Source organism: Xenopus laevis, chromosome 6S (assembly GCF_017654675.1).
Source record: "Xenopus laevis strain J_2021 chromosome 6S, Xenopus_laevis_v10.1, whole genome shotgun sequence".
Lineage (NCBI taxonomy): Eukaryota > Metazoa > Chordata > Amphibia > Anura > Pipidae > Xenopus > Xenopus laevis.
The window spans coordinates 40,530,403-40,542,913 of NC_054382.1; the positions used below are offsets into that span (position 1 = coordinate 40,530,403).

General features: G+C 39.9%; 1 protein-coding gene across 1 annotated transcript in view; it reads left to right on the plus strand.

Moving 5' to 3' along the window:
• Positions 1 to 1,187: 1,187 nt before the first annotated feature.
• Positions 1,188 to 12,511, plus strand: part of lrrc3b.S (leucine rich repeat containing 3B S homeolog) — a 75,522-nt gene continuing 64,198 nt past the window's right edge. Inside the window, exon 1 of the mRNA XM_018269289.2 lies at positions 1,188 to 1,714. The gene's annotated coding sequence lies outside the window, so the exon portion shown is untranslated. The remainder of the gene's footprint in view (positions 1,715 to 12,511) is intronic.

Here is a 12,511-nt window from a genome sequence, read left to right on the forward strand (position 1 = left end):
ACTAAAGCAAATAAAGTTCTGTCTTGCATAAAAACTCAAGGGATAAAAACATAATTATTCCTCTTTATAGGTCCCTGGTGACGCCTCATCTGGAGTATGCAGTGTAGTTTTGGACTCCAGTCCTTAAGAGGGATATAAATGATCTGGAGAGAGTGCAGAGACGCAGGTGGACCTCGGTTCTTGTGGGCCGCGGCGGGCCCAGGTCCGCACCAACATGTGGCTCTTAATGCTGTGACCCCCTTTGTGAGAGGTCGCGGAAGAAAACTGTGTGCGTGCAGACGCGGCGCCGTGAGCTGATGCACCACACATGCTGGCACTGCAGGGGGGTCCGGAGGGGGGCCCTGGGACAGCAGCCCCGGTGGGCCCCCCAGTCCGAAACTGGTTAGAGGGATGGAAGACTTAAATTATGAGGGTAGACTATCAAGGTTGGGGTTGTTTTCTCTGGAAAAACGGCGCTTGCAAGAGGGGACATGATTACACTTTACATGTACATTAGAGGACATTTTAGACAAATAGCAGCGGACCTTTTTACCCATAAAGAGGAAGAAAATAAATTTAATTTGAAGCAACGTAGGTGAGGACAGTGAGGTTGTGGAATGCACTGCCTGGCTGATTCAGTTAATGCCTTTAAGAATGGCTTGGATGATTTTTTGGACAGACATAATATCAAAGTCTATTGTGATACTAAACTCTATAGTTAGTGTAGATATGGGTATATAGAATTTATGTGAAGGTATGGGGGGTGTGTGTATGAATGCTGGGTTTTCATTAAGAGGGGTTGAACTTGATGGACTTTGTCTTTTTTTTTTCAACCCAATTTAACTATGTAACTATGAATAAGGTCATGTTTAGAAGAGTGAATTTTTCATGTACTTGGGAATGTGAGAACAAGGCTATAAACCCACCCTTTCACAATATTTCACATTTACAACTATTTTCCTGAAGGTCTCACTGGCACCTGTTGCCCACTATGGCTCCTATTAAATTGATATTCAATTCAGGATTTTATAAAGGTACAAGAAGACAGTTGAATTGTAAGACCCAGTTTTACACATGACTTTTAGAAATCAACTGTCTTTTTTATGTAAGCACTCATTTACTCCATCATGCAGGCTATCAGGGCATGCTGGGAAATGTAGTACAACAGCAGCTGTTGGGTCGAAGGTGGGACTCCCCCTGGTGTAATGGAATGAGTAAATAAGAGCAACTCAGGCAAGAGTGTGGCTGGTGAATAAGCAGAGAGAGAGAACAGGTTGATGGACATGGAGGTTGGCACAGAAATGTCAGTGAGAGCTGATTAGCTGGAATCATGGTCATGTCTGAAGATCAGGCACACACAGCAGAGATGCGACTCTTGTGCAATCCCAGTCACACCCACTTCAGCAGCAGCTCAACATACTCTGACAGTCTGAGCCCAGTGCGCGTCTGTGCGTGTGCGCCGCTTCTCTGTCTTCTCCGCGCTCAGCCGGACTCTCCTTCCCTGGGTTACAGCAGCGACAGCAGGAGGAGCAGCAGCAGCTGAAGCTTGTGAAGGGAGCCCCCTGTATAACAGCCAAAGCCACGGGACTCATAAAGGAGCTCGGTGAGATCCACAGCTACAAGTAGTGAAGGACCCCCGGCTACACAGCGCGCTAAGAAAAGCGAGCGGCACCTTGGAGCAAGAATGTTATCGCTCTCCCCATCTCCTAACAGCGGCGTCAGGTAGTTTCCCCAGGTAAGGGCTCAGCTCCATCTTCCCTGTGTGACGCCTGTTGCTCTTCATGGTGGGAGGCAGCAGCGACTCTCTGTGGCCTTCATTTCTTTTCTTCACTAGCCAAGTCTTCCTCGCCTGTGCTAGACATGCCAGGGCGCTGGGACATGAAGCATGCAGGTGCATGGGGATTTCATTCCATCAAGTTCTAGGAAGGGCTGGCTGCTCGTTGGAGTTGTCTCTATGCCGCATCAGCAGCACGTACATCCCAGCAGTAGTTATTTCTGTGCTCGTCAAGGTAGCAATTGCCTTGATCTCAGGATATTGGGATATTCTATTATAAAAACAGCCTGGAAAACTTCCAAAAGCTTTAGTTCTTCATGGAACTTTATTCCTGCTACAGATAATGTCTAAGAGAAACTTCCAGGTAGATACTTGGGGTATGTAGGGATTGTTTTGTGGGTGCTGCTTAAAGAATTGCAGTCGTCATTGGCCATGTAAAGGGAGGCCCATAGACTTAGAGATCCGCTCGTTTGGCGATGTCTCCAAATGAGCGGATCTCTCTCGATATGCCCACATTGAAGTGGGCGATATTGGGTTGATCCGATTGAGGGCCCTAGGGCCCAATGATCGGATCATAATGGATCTGACAGGATTTTTTTAACCAGCCCTATCAAGATCTGGCTGACTTTCGGGGATTGGGGAAGCCCATAGGATGGCCCCACACACGGGCCAATAAACTGCTGACTCGGTATGTCGTCGGCTTTTATAAGCCCATGTATGGGGGCCTTAAGTCATATACAGTTTCAATAAATATTGGTATAACAGGTCAACCACTAGATATTTTGAGGGCCTGAAAAATGATTTGCTGTGGGGCCCAGTAATATGTAGTTACACCACTGCTCTTGTCCGTGTGCTGCTCTTCTCGTTCTGCTCACTTTGTTCCACAGAAGAAATCATTGATCTCAGTCTGCAATCATATTGTTTATTGATTATTAAAAAAAACATCTTTGAACTCATGAAATATCATAAAGTAGCTAAAGTATGGCACTTAGCTAATATTGACTGCATTTGTTATGGTGCCCAGCTTATATTGACTGCATTTGGTTCAACCCTTTTTGGTCTAATGAGCCCTTTAGGGTTTGTGGTCACTCTGTAGCATTAACATAAGCAAGGCCACGTATACATGTTCTGTGCATGTATGTACAGTACCCAGATGGAATTCTCCTACATAGACATATCGCTGTTATGTCACTAGGCTCAGTACACAGTAATCCTGGGTTCCATGAAGCGTGCTGTTTATAGAGAGGCCAATATAATGAGGTTATTTGGGTGTGCTGAATACAGCTGGTGATTGCTGAGACAGAGCCAAGACTGGAACCTTGCCCCTGGTACATACCCTGCACTTCAGGCCACACAACTGAATTACTTTAGACTTGAACACAGACAACACAGAGGAAAAGGCTTGTTATTATAACTACAATGAATGCCAAGGTGCTTTTAATTTATGTCACTGGGAGGGTAATTGAAAAAAATTACAAGTGTTAGTTTAAAAGAAAAAAACACAGTCATTGATAGGTTAAAAAAAATGGTCATGCCAAGCATTAGCCTGTGGATTTGTGTGAGTAATATGAGCACACCCTACTGTACTGTAGCCATAACAAAGTCTTATTCATTGTCAGTCATGCTGGACGGAACAGCCTGAAAACAATTTGATTATTCCTGTTTATCATGCTGGGTGCCTTTGCAGTCAGATGGCATACGGTATAGAAGCAGAGGGAAAGCTGGAAGGATCAAGAGTCAATGAGATTAGCTTTGATTTCATACCAAAGCCTGGACTTGTTTCCATTTCATTTGAAAGGCTGCATATTAAATAACTGAGCGCCTGTGCGTATTTATTGTACCATTAATTATTAGTGAGTGTTTGGGAAGGTGAACTCAACCAGCCATAAGGGGGGCTGATTTATTGGTCCTGAGATTTAGAGAAGGAATGTGAATGTATATCTATTTGAAGGTAAGGAGGTCAAGCTGCAATTAGCACACACCTTATCAGCTAGCATGAAGTCATAGGACCCAGTCTCCTGGTGACCTGGCATATCAATTATATAGCGGAGAATGAGACTTGGTTGAGTGAAGCATAAAGGGAAAGCATTAAATCGCCCTCTGGCTATGAAAGAGCAACTAACAATGGCAAAACATGGATTTAAAAGAGCTCTGGAATCCTGCAAACCTTTCAGTTGTAATGAATGACTATACAGAGAAATAACGGGCAGGATGTGAGATGGGGGAGATGCTGGAAGCTTGGGACTCTCACCTTTAGAAAATCAAATGTAGGAAATCACAAATGCTTATTGAGATAGATGCTGTTGAATTAGACATCCTAAAACTCAAAGCAATATTAATATGTAGTCGGTCCTTTGCCCATCATTCCTCAATGACTTCAATAAATTAAAGTGACCCTTCACACAAACCACTCGCTTGTATCTATAATCTATAATCACAAATGTATTCTTAGGGGGTTATTTACTAAGCTCCGAATACCCGAAATTCCCAGAAATCTGAAAAATTTGTGATTTCTTTTATAAAATTGGACTTTTAAAAAAATCATGAATTTTTCAGAATTTATTAAACCCCGAGGGCTAAAAAGCCCGAATATAAAAACATGGCACCTCAAACCTGTCAAGGTTGCATAAAAGTCAATGGGAACAGTCCCACTGATTTTTGGTTGTGCCGGGGGTTTCGGGCAATTTCACGATGTTTTCTGAGCTTTCGGGTGAAAACTCTGAGATTTCAGGGAAAATTCATGAAAAAAAATGTGAAAATTTGAGCTTTTCCCGCAAAGCAAAATTTCAGAAAAATGTAATAATAAATAAGCTTTAAAAACCCGAGCGGGTTAGATCGGAGTTTGTAGCAGCCGATATTGAGATAGATTCGGACCTTGATAAATAACCCCCTAAGTAAAGGTTGTTGCTTGGCATAGGATTGCTGTACTCCATCCTTGGTACAGAACCCCTAAATATTAGCCTTAGTCTCTTCTTAGTACCAATGTCTATGATCAACATGCTAGAGATCCATCAGTTCTAGCAGATATCCTGAGTAGGAGATTTTGCATAATGTGTTGTGGGTAAAACATGATTAGTTAGTTGTCTTAAGGTGCTTTAATGATCTTTAACTTTAGAGAGGCCTTAGTTAAGGTGTCCCCTCTTGGCTATGTTATGATTTTGTGCATCTGGTAAGATCCATATGGAAGGTGCTCATGCCTGAAAGATCCAAGAGGAGAATTGTGCAACTTAAATGTGCTATTTAATGGTAATACTATAGGTTGTTAAAGGGACATGTTAGAATTCCCTGATTCTTGCTTTTGTTTAGTTTGGGACTGCACCCTCTAGGGGTGGCTACACAAATCTGCACACAATATTCAGTATTTCTGTTGCTATTTGAATCGAATTGCGGCCATTCTTAAAAACTAAAAATATTGGTATGTATGACTGGATTCTTACTGGCAGTATTCTGCTATATATGCACTCCATTGAACTAAGCCATTTCTACTAGCTTCAGTAGTCTGCTATGATAGGAATATATTATGAAAGGGAAGCTGCCATTATACAAGCAAGTCAGCCATGCCATTAATAAAGGATTTCATAGATCATACAGATACTTGCCATTTTCATCTGCTTGAATAAACTTTGGCATGCAAGTGCTTAAACGCCATTGGCCTACATTACTTTGCTTATTCTAGAAATATATTATAGTCACTGTTAATGGTTTGAAACCTAGCTTATTTAAAGACTAGCAACACAAGCAATTCAAATTGAAAGGACAGGTATTTATATCCGGTATATATCAAGCTAGTATCCATGTGTCAGTCCTATCCTAAGTGAAAAAAATAAAAAAAGTGTTACCTTTGAGGATAGGACTGACGGATGGACACTGCCTTGATGGGGCGCGTCAGCTTATGCATGCTTTGTACAAACTTTGTAATTAAAAGTGTCTTTTTAAAGAAAGTTACAGTTCAGTTACAGTGCAAGTATATTTTTTCAGGGGGTTATATATTGAGAGTGCTGGGGCTACCTTGTTTAGTATGTAAATTAAGCCTTGCCCATGTGCACCCAATAAGAAAGGTGAGGAGCGGCATTTCAGCTTGTTTGTTTAAAAATTATATATATATATATATATATATATATATATATATATATATATTATATATATATATATATATATATATATATAGAATCCCTCCAATGACGGCACTCCGAAATCAATCACGCTTGGGTCAGTAGATGTCGATCATAAAGGTTTATTAAGGTGGACCAACGTTTCGATACCACACAGGTATCTTCGTCCCTATCGAAACGTTGGTCCACCTTAATAAACCTTTATGATCGACATCTACTGACCCAAGCGTGATTGATTTCGGAGTGCCGTCATTGGAGGGATTCTGTATGTGTTGACAGACTGGCACCCGGCCCTTACAGCATTTATGGTTGTGCGTTCCTGCTCGTTTTGGTATATATATATATATATATATATATATATATATATATATATATATATATATATATATATATATATATATATATATATATATATATATATATATATATATATATATAGTGAATAAAGTACCCCCTCTTGTAAAATATAAGGATATTATAAGTTACCGAGGAGTTTCATGACCATATAAAAACACGAGGCCGAAGGCCGAGTGTTTTTATACAGGTCATGGAACTCCGAGGTAACTTCTAATATCCTCATATTTTACAACTGGGGGTACTTTATTTATTATAATACACAAATTTTAGTGAGTCATGTGACAGAAATGACATCACTACTCACCGTTTATAACTGATGACATCACTACTCACCGTTTATAAGGATATAATTTACAGGATATTCATGGCTTTTGTGTATTATATATATATATATATATATATATATATATATATATATATATATATATATATATATATATATATATATATATATATATATATATATATATATATATATATATATATATATATATATATATATATATATATATATATATATATAGAGATAGAGCAAAAAAAAACGCACTCACAGGACTTTTTAAAGGTGCAAAATGAAAAAATGATATTTATTTCAACGTTTCGGCTATTCACTTAAGCCGTCATCAGGAAGACTTCCCAGACCCACCACTCTTAGCATTCAGACCCACCACTCTTAGCATTCAGATAGCCTCCCAACCTAAAGTCACTTATAACAAGAAGTGCTCTATTGCACTCCACCAAAAATGGAATATATCCCTGTGGCAAAAAACAATGTAAAACCTGCCCACACATCCTGACTTCAGACAAAATACCAATTCCGGACATATTAAAGGAATATAGCATCCATGGTCACTACAACTGTTCTTCTTCCAATGTGGTGTACTTAATAAAATGCACTAAATGCACAACAGGGGGACTATATATATGAGAGACTGGGCAAAGCCTGAGAGAGAAATACACACCACCGATTCACTATAACCAATAAAAAACTGGACACACCAATAGGAAAAATTTCAATAGCCCTTATCACTCCATAAAGAATTTAAGAATTTTGGTTCTTAAGGGCAATTTTAAAACAGATAATGAAAGAAAAGTGTGGGAATAGAAATTAATGGAAACTTTCAATTCTCTGAAGAATGGACTAAACCTGGGCCTTGGATTTATGGCTAATTAAGTGGACTGAGAAAAGACTGCACCAGGTCAGAAATACCAACATGTCTGGATATGGACTAAGAGATCATATGGAATTCCTTTGATTCTATACTCCAATAATTCAGCCCTAATTTATACTCAGCCTCTTTGACCCACATTATCTTGTACCTTATCTGCAGATCCCCTCCTAAATGATTTTGACACCTAACACATAGATTGATATTCCTTTTTGTTGGTCATTTGACCTATGAGCTGAATGTTGTATATATACCAGTGAACACCACAGCTTCAGTGTAATCAGCTTGAAAAAGGAACTAAAATGTTTGCTATGATTATATTAGTTAGCCAATAAAGGGATCACCTTTATACCACTTTTGTTATTTTTTTTTATTTCAAAAGGGTTGCCCTGTAACATTTTTACTGGCTAACACGGTACAGCAACTTTACCTGTTTATACAACAATAAATTGTGTAGGTAGATATGTTTTAGATTTAAATACCTGGAGGTTTATGCTGAAAACATGCAACGGAATTAATACTGTAGTCTCCTGGTCACATTCCTGGTAATTTGTGGCATATGCTGTTGTTTAGTGGTCAGGTTGATCATTCAATGCTTTAGATCTGGTGACATCGAAGAGTACTTAATTATGTAACAGAACTCCAAACAATGATAGGAAGCTAAAAAAAGACTACGGTGTATGTACAAGGTATGCCCACCCTGGGCCTTATCATATACGTATTTAGGGTACAGGTTGTCAGTGTACAAACAAAGCCTTGACAAAGAGTATTACGTCGAAACGTTGGGGTTAATTCTCATAGGGGTTAATTCTCATTGTGTATCCTCTGCTTGTTGTTTCTTTCTGTCGTGATTTCACAAATTGTGTGATGATATAGCGGTATATATTATTTTTCGGAGAGAAACTTATTGACTTTTATGCAATGTATTAACATAAAATATATATAAAGATTTTCCTATATTTCATACCATTTTATATTTGCCGTTTTTTTGAGTGTGCAAACCCAATATTTGTGATTCAAAAGAAAGCATTATTCAGTCCTGTTTCAAGGAATATCACTGCCCCCCCCATTCAGTCAATGCAGTACATTTCAGTTGTAATATTTAAAGGGCACCTGTTGGGTAAAAATGTTATCCCCAACCAAAGGTGCGGGCTAATAGAGTCCACATTCCGGTTGGTGATAACTATATATTTTTTTTTTTTGCCCCCAACAGCAATAGGCTACCCGTACCGGGACAAAGCACCCGTTGTGAGCAGCCATGTCCGGTGACTCGCATGTGCATAATGAAAATCTGCCCCAAATTGCTTGTTATGCTCATGACGTCACATGCGCGTTATGCACCAGGAGCTCCGTCTATTAGCCCGCACCTTTGGTTGGGGATAACATTTTTACCAAACAGGTGCCCTTTAAATTTGGACTACTGAATCAGTTGTATTATTTAAGCTTGGACTATTGGTCTGTTAAACAACCCACCAAAAAGGTCTAACCAGCTGCCCAGTAGGAGGCCCTATTATTCTTCTGTGTTTGGAAGCCTTTGTCTGCAGCCTGCACAGATTTTATGGAGTGTTTACACATGGTCGTCATCAGAACTCATGATGCCCCATACTACTGTATATACTCAAGTATAAGCTGACCTGAGTATAAGCCGAGGTACCTAATTTTACCTACGAAAACTGAGAAAACTTATTGACTCGAGTATAAGCCTAGACACAACTACAGCCCTGTCTCCCAGCAGCGCACATTCTGCCAAAGCGACCCCCCCAGCGATCAACCGGACTTCTTTGCAAAGTTGATGGTGACAGAGAATTGCCAAATGGATTACTGTGTGCATTGTCCCACTGTCCCACTACCACGTGCAGAGGGTGCTGTGTGATATTGCCATCACTGTTAATCTTTCGTATAACCAACAGAGGGCGCTGTGTGATATTGCCATCACTGTTAATCCTTCATATAACCAACAGAGGGCGCTGTGTGATATTGCAGTCACTGTTTTCTTTCATATAACCGACAGAGGGCGCTGTGTAATATTGCAGTCACTGTTAATCTTTCATATAACCAACAGATGGCGCTGTGTGATATTGCAGTCACTGTTATTCTTTCATATAACGAACAGAGGGCGCACTGTTATTCTTTCATATAACCAACAGAGGGCGCTGTGTGATATTGCAGTCTCTCCCCAATCGAACTGTTGGTATAGGAATGATTAAAAGTGACTGCAATCTCAGCTAGTGCCCACTGACTCGAGTATAAACCGAGAGAGAGTTTTTCAGCACATTTTGGATGCTGAAAAACTCGGCTTATACAGTAATATTAACAGTATGTGTTTAGACCACAGGTGTGTGGGCTGTGCCAGCTAAAGAGATTAAAAAATGCTCATTGAAACAGGCTATGTCCCTAAGAAGTCCAGTTAAACCCCATTAATCTGCCCAAATCCTGGCCATTCTTCAAGAAGCTCCACACCATTTGGGGCCTCAGAACTGAACTGTGCTTTCTATTGGGACCTACCTCTGGAACAGGAGTCTTGCCTGCCCCGAGTTGTGGGCCTGCACCCATATTGCATATACTAAATGTAAACTTATTTATATGGCCACATTCAGAGGAAAATAAAAATGTGAAGCCCCTTTGACCCTAGTAGAACACACGGAGAGTGGGCATATCTTCAACTGTCAAACTCTAACGGCTGCATGATATGCCACAATATCCTTTCTTTGTCTTTTCTGTTTGCAACCATGTTATTATTTGCATTTACTGTCAATCTAATTACCCCTCTACAACAGTAAAGAGCAGTCGGATACTGTCGAAACTTATACATAAATTATGATTATAGTAATTGCTGTAATTACTTGCCTTTAATGAGAAAGTTAAATAAGAATTTCTGTCTGTCCCCTTCCTCTGATTATAATTTTAACACAGTAAATGAACCTTGGTGTAAGTTTAAATGATTACTCATGATTAATGAGCAAATGCAGTACAATGAATATTCACACTAGGAAATAATTCATTGCCTTATGAAACGTATTTATTATTTTCTTTGGTGCTGAATGTTAAGCTAAATCAGTAGTCCACAGTGTTTGAATAGAAAGCTATGTGGAGGGTTTACTGGAATATGTGATTATATGTGTGTATCTGTATTTTTATTTTTAGCCTAGCTAAATGAAGAAGTTTAAGAAGCTGAATATAAGTGCTAGAACATTATGGGGAACAAAAGTGCTTTCCTTAGTGATAATTTAAAAAGCATATGCATCTGGGGGCCTTTGCTTTACACCTAGCCCTGCATTAGCAAGAGTTAGGAGCCTAGCACCAGCTGGCATGAGACAGCCTGGCAGAGGTGTATATACTAGTGATGGGCGAATAAAATCGACAGGCACAAATTTGTGGCAAATTTCCGTGTTTCGCCGCCAACAGTAAACTTTGCAAAAACGCGGCTAAAGCAAAAGTAAAGCTGGGGATAAATTTGCTGCAAAAAAAAAATTGGTGCGTGCAAAATTGGTGCGCGAGTCAAAATTGTCGTGCGTCAAAATTATTTTGACACTCTCTGACTTCAATGCGTTTCGCAAATCTTTCACCGTATTTTTTAGCAAATTTCGATTTTGCACAGATTCGCCCAACACTTGTATTTACCATAGAGGCACTTGAGGTCCTGTGTCTAGGGCAGTAGCTTTAAGGGGTGGCCCTCGATGCCTGTATTGTAAAAAATAAAACCTTCTGGGAAAAAACCCACTTAGCCTGCTACTGGGTACTTTTCTATCAAATCTGGCAGCAGAGGTGGTGGGTAGGGGGTTCCTTGGCAGTGATGTGGCAGAAGTGATATTACACACTTACGTGTTGCACTGTGACATCACTCTGCAGTCACACGGGGTGCTCACAGGTCCGGTGCCTAGGGCAGCACCGGACCTGAATATGCTTCTGAGTGCAGGAGGTAAGTGCAGGACTCCATTGTGGCCTGTGACTGCTGGCACACCTTTACTTGTGAGTCTAATGCATATGTGCTCCCCCCCCCACCCAGTGTCAGACTGGCCCACTGGGATACCAGGAAAACTCCTGGTGCGCCCAGGTGTCAGTGGGCCCTCTTGATTTAAACCAATTGGTCTATTTCATGGTCATTCCCTATTTCTTTAAGAGGCTTAATAATGGAAGAATAGAGTATAGTGTGTAGAGATAAAAGACTATAGAGAATAAAGAGGTTGAGTGAAAAGAGGAGGGAAAATAGTTTAGAAAGGTTTTCTGGTGGGCCCCTGGCATTCCAATCTGACACTGTCCCCACCGGTCCCATGTGAATACAGTGCTGCTGAAAGCAGGCAGTGCTGCATTCACTGATTGGAGTGCAAAATGATAGCATGTTTTTGTAATGATTTGCCTGAACATGGATGGTGAATAGTTATAAATCTGATACTACATGTTAGGATGAGGTTTTTATAGTTACTATGTCAGTTTAGATACCAGTAAAAGTAACTAGGTTTATTGTAAAAATAATTAGAAAGAGTTTGTCTAAATACTGAGTCACAATCCAAGGATTAGATTATGTTCACATAAGTATTCAGCTGGATGCTGCAAAAAGTGCTGATATTTGAACGAAACCTAGATTCAGTGCAGCCATAATTCAAAAGTAATTTCATGTTTAAGTGAAGCAAGCATTCTAATATTTTTATGACAGTTCATGGCCCCTGAAGGCAATGGTTTCACTGGAATCAATGGATGCAGTTTAAGTAGTGGCTGTAAAGAGGGACAGTATGGCAGGTCCAAGATATATGAATTGAAAGTAGGATGCTGACAAATTATTGTAATAAAGCTCTCTAGTAGTTTTATGTTCAGAAAATCAAAGTATAAGTAGGGTACATTTTCTTTTATTAGAGTAAACAGACAATTGGAACTCTCAATAGCCAGTAGCACAATTTTAGTGCAGTGACATGATGATACGCAATATTCATTCTCTTCTTTAATTGTAGGTCAAAAGGTGATACGTTGAGAAAACCATGGCTGCCTAATTGCTTCTGTATTATTTCCCTGAAGTAATTATATTTCAAAGAGCATGTAGAAATCTTAGCGTAATAGACTGTTAAAATGAACCTATTCTCTATTCTGATGGCTGTCCCCCATAGACCTGATCATTGTTAGTAATC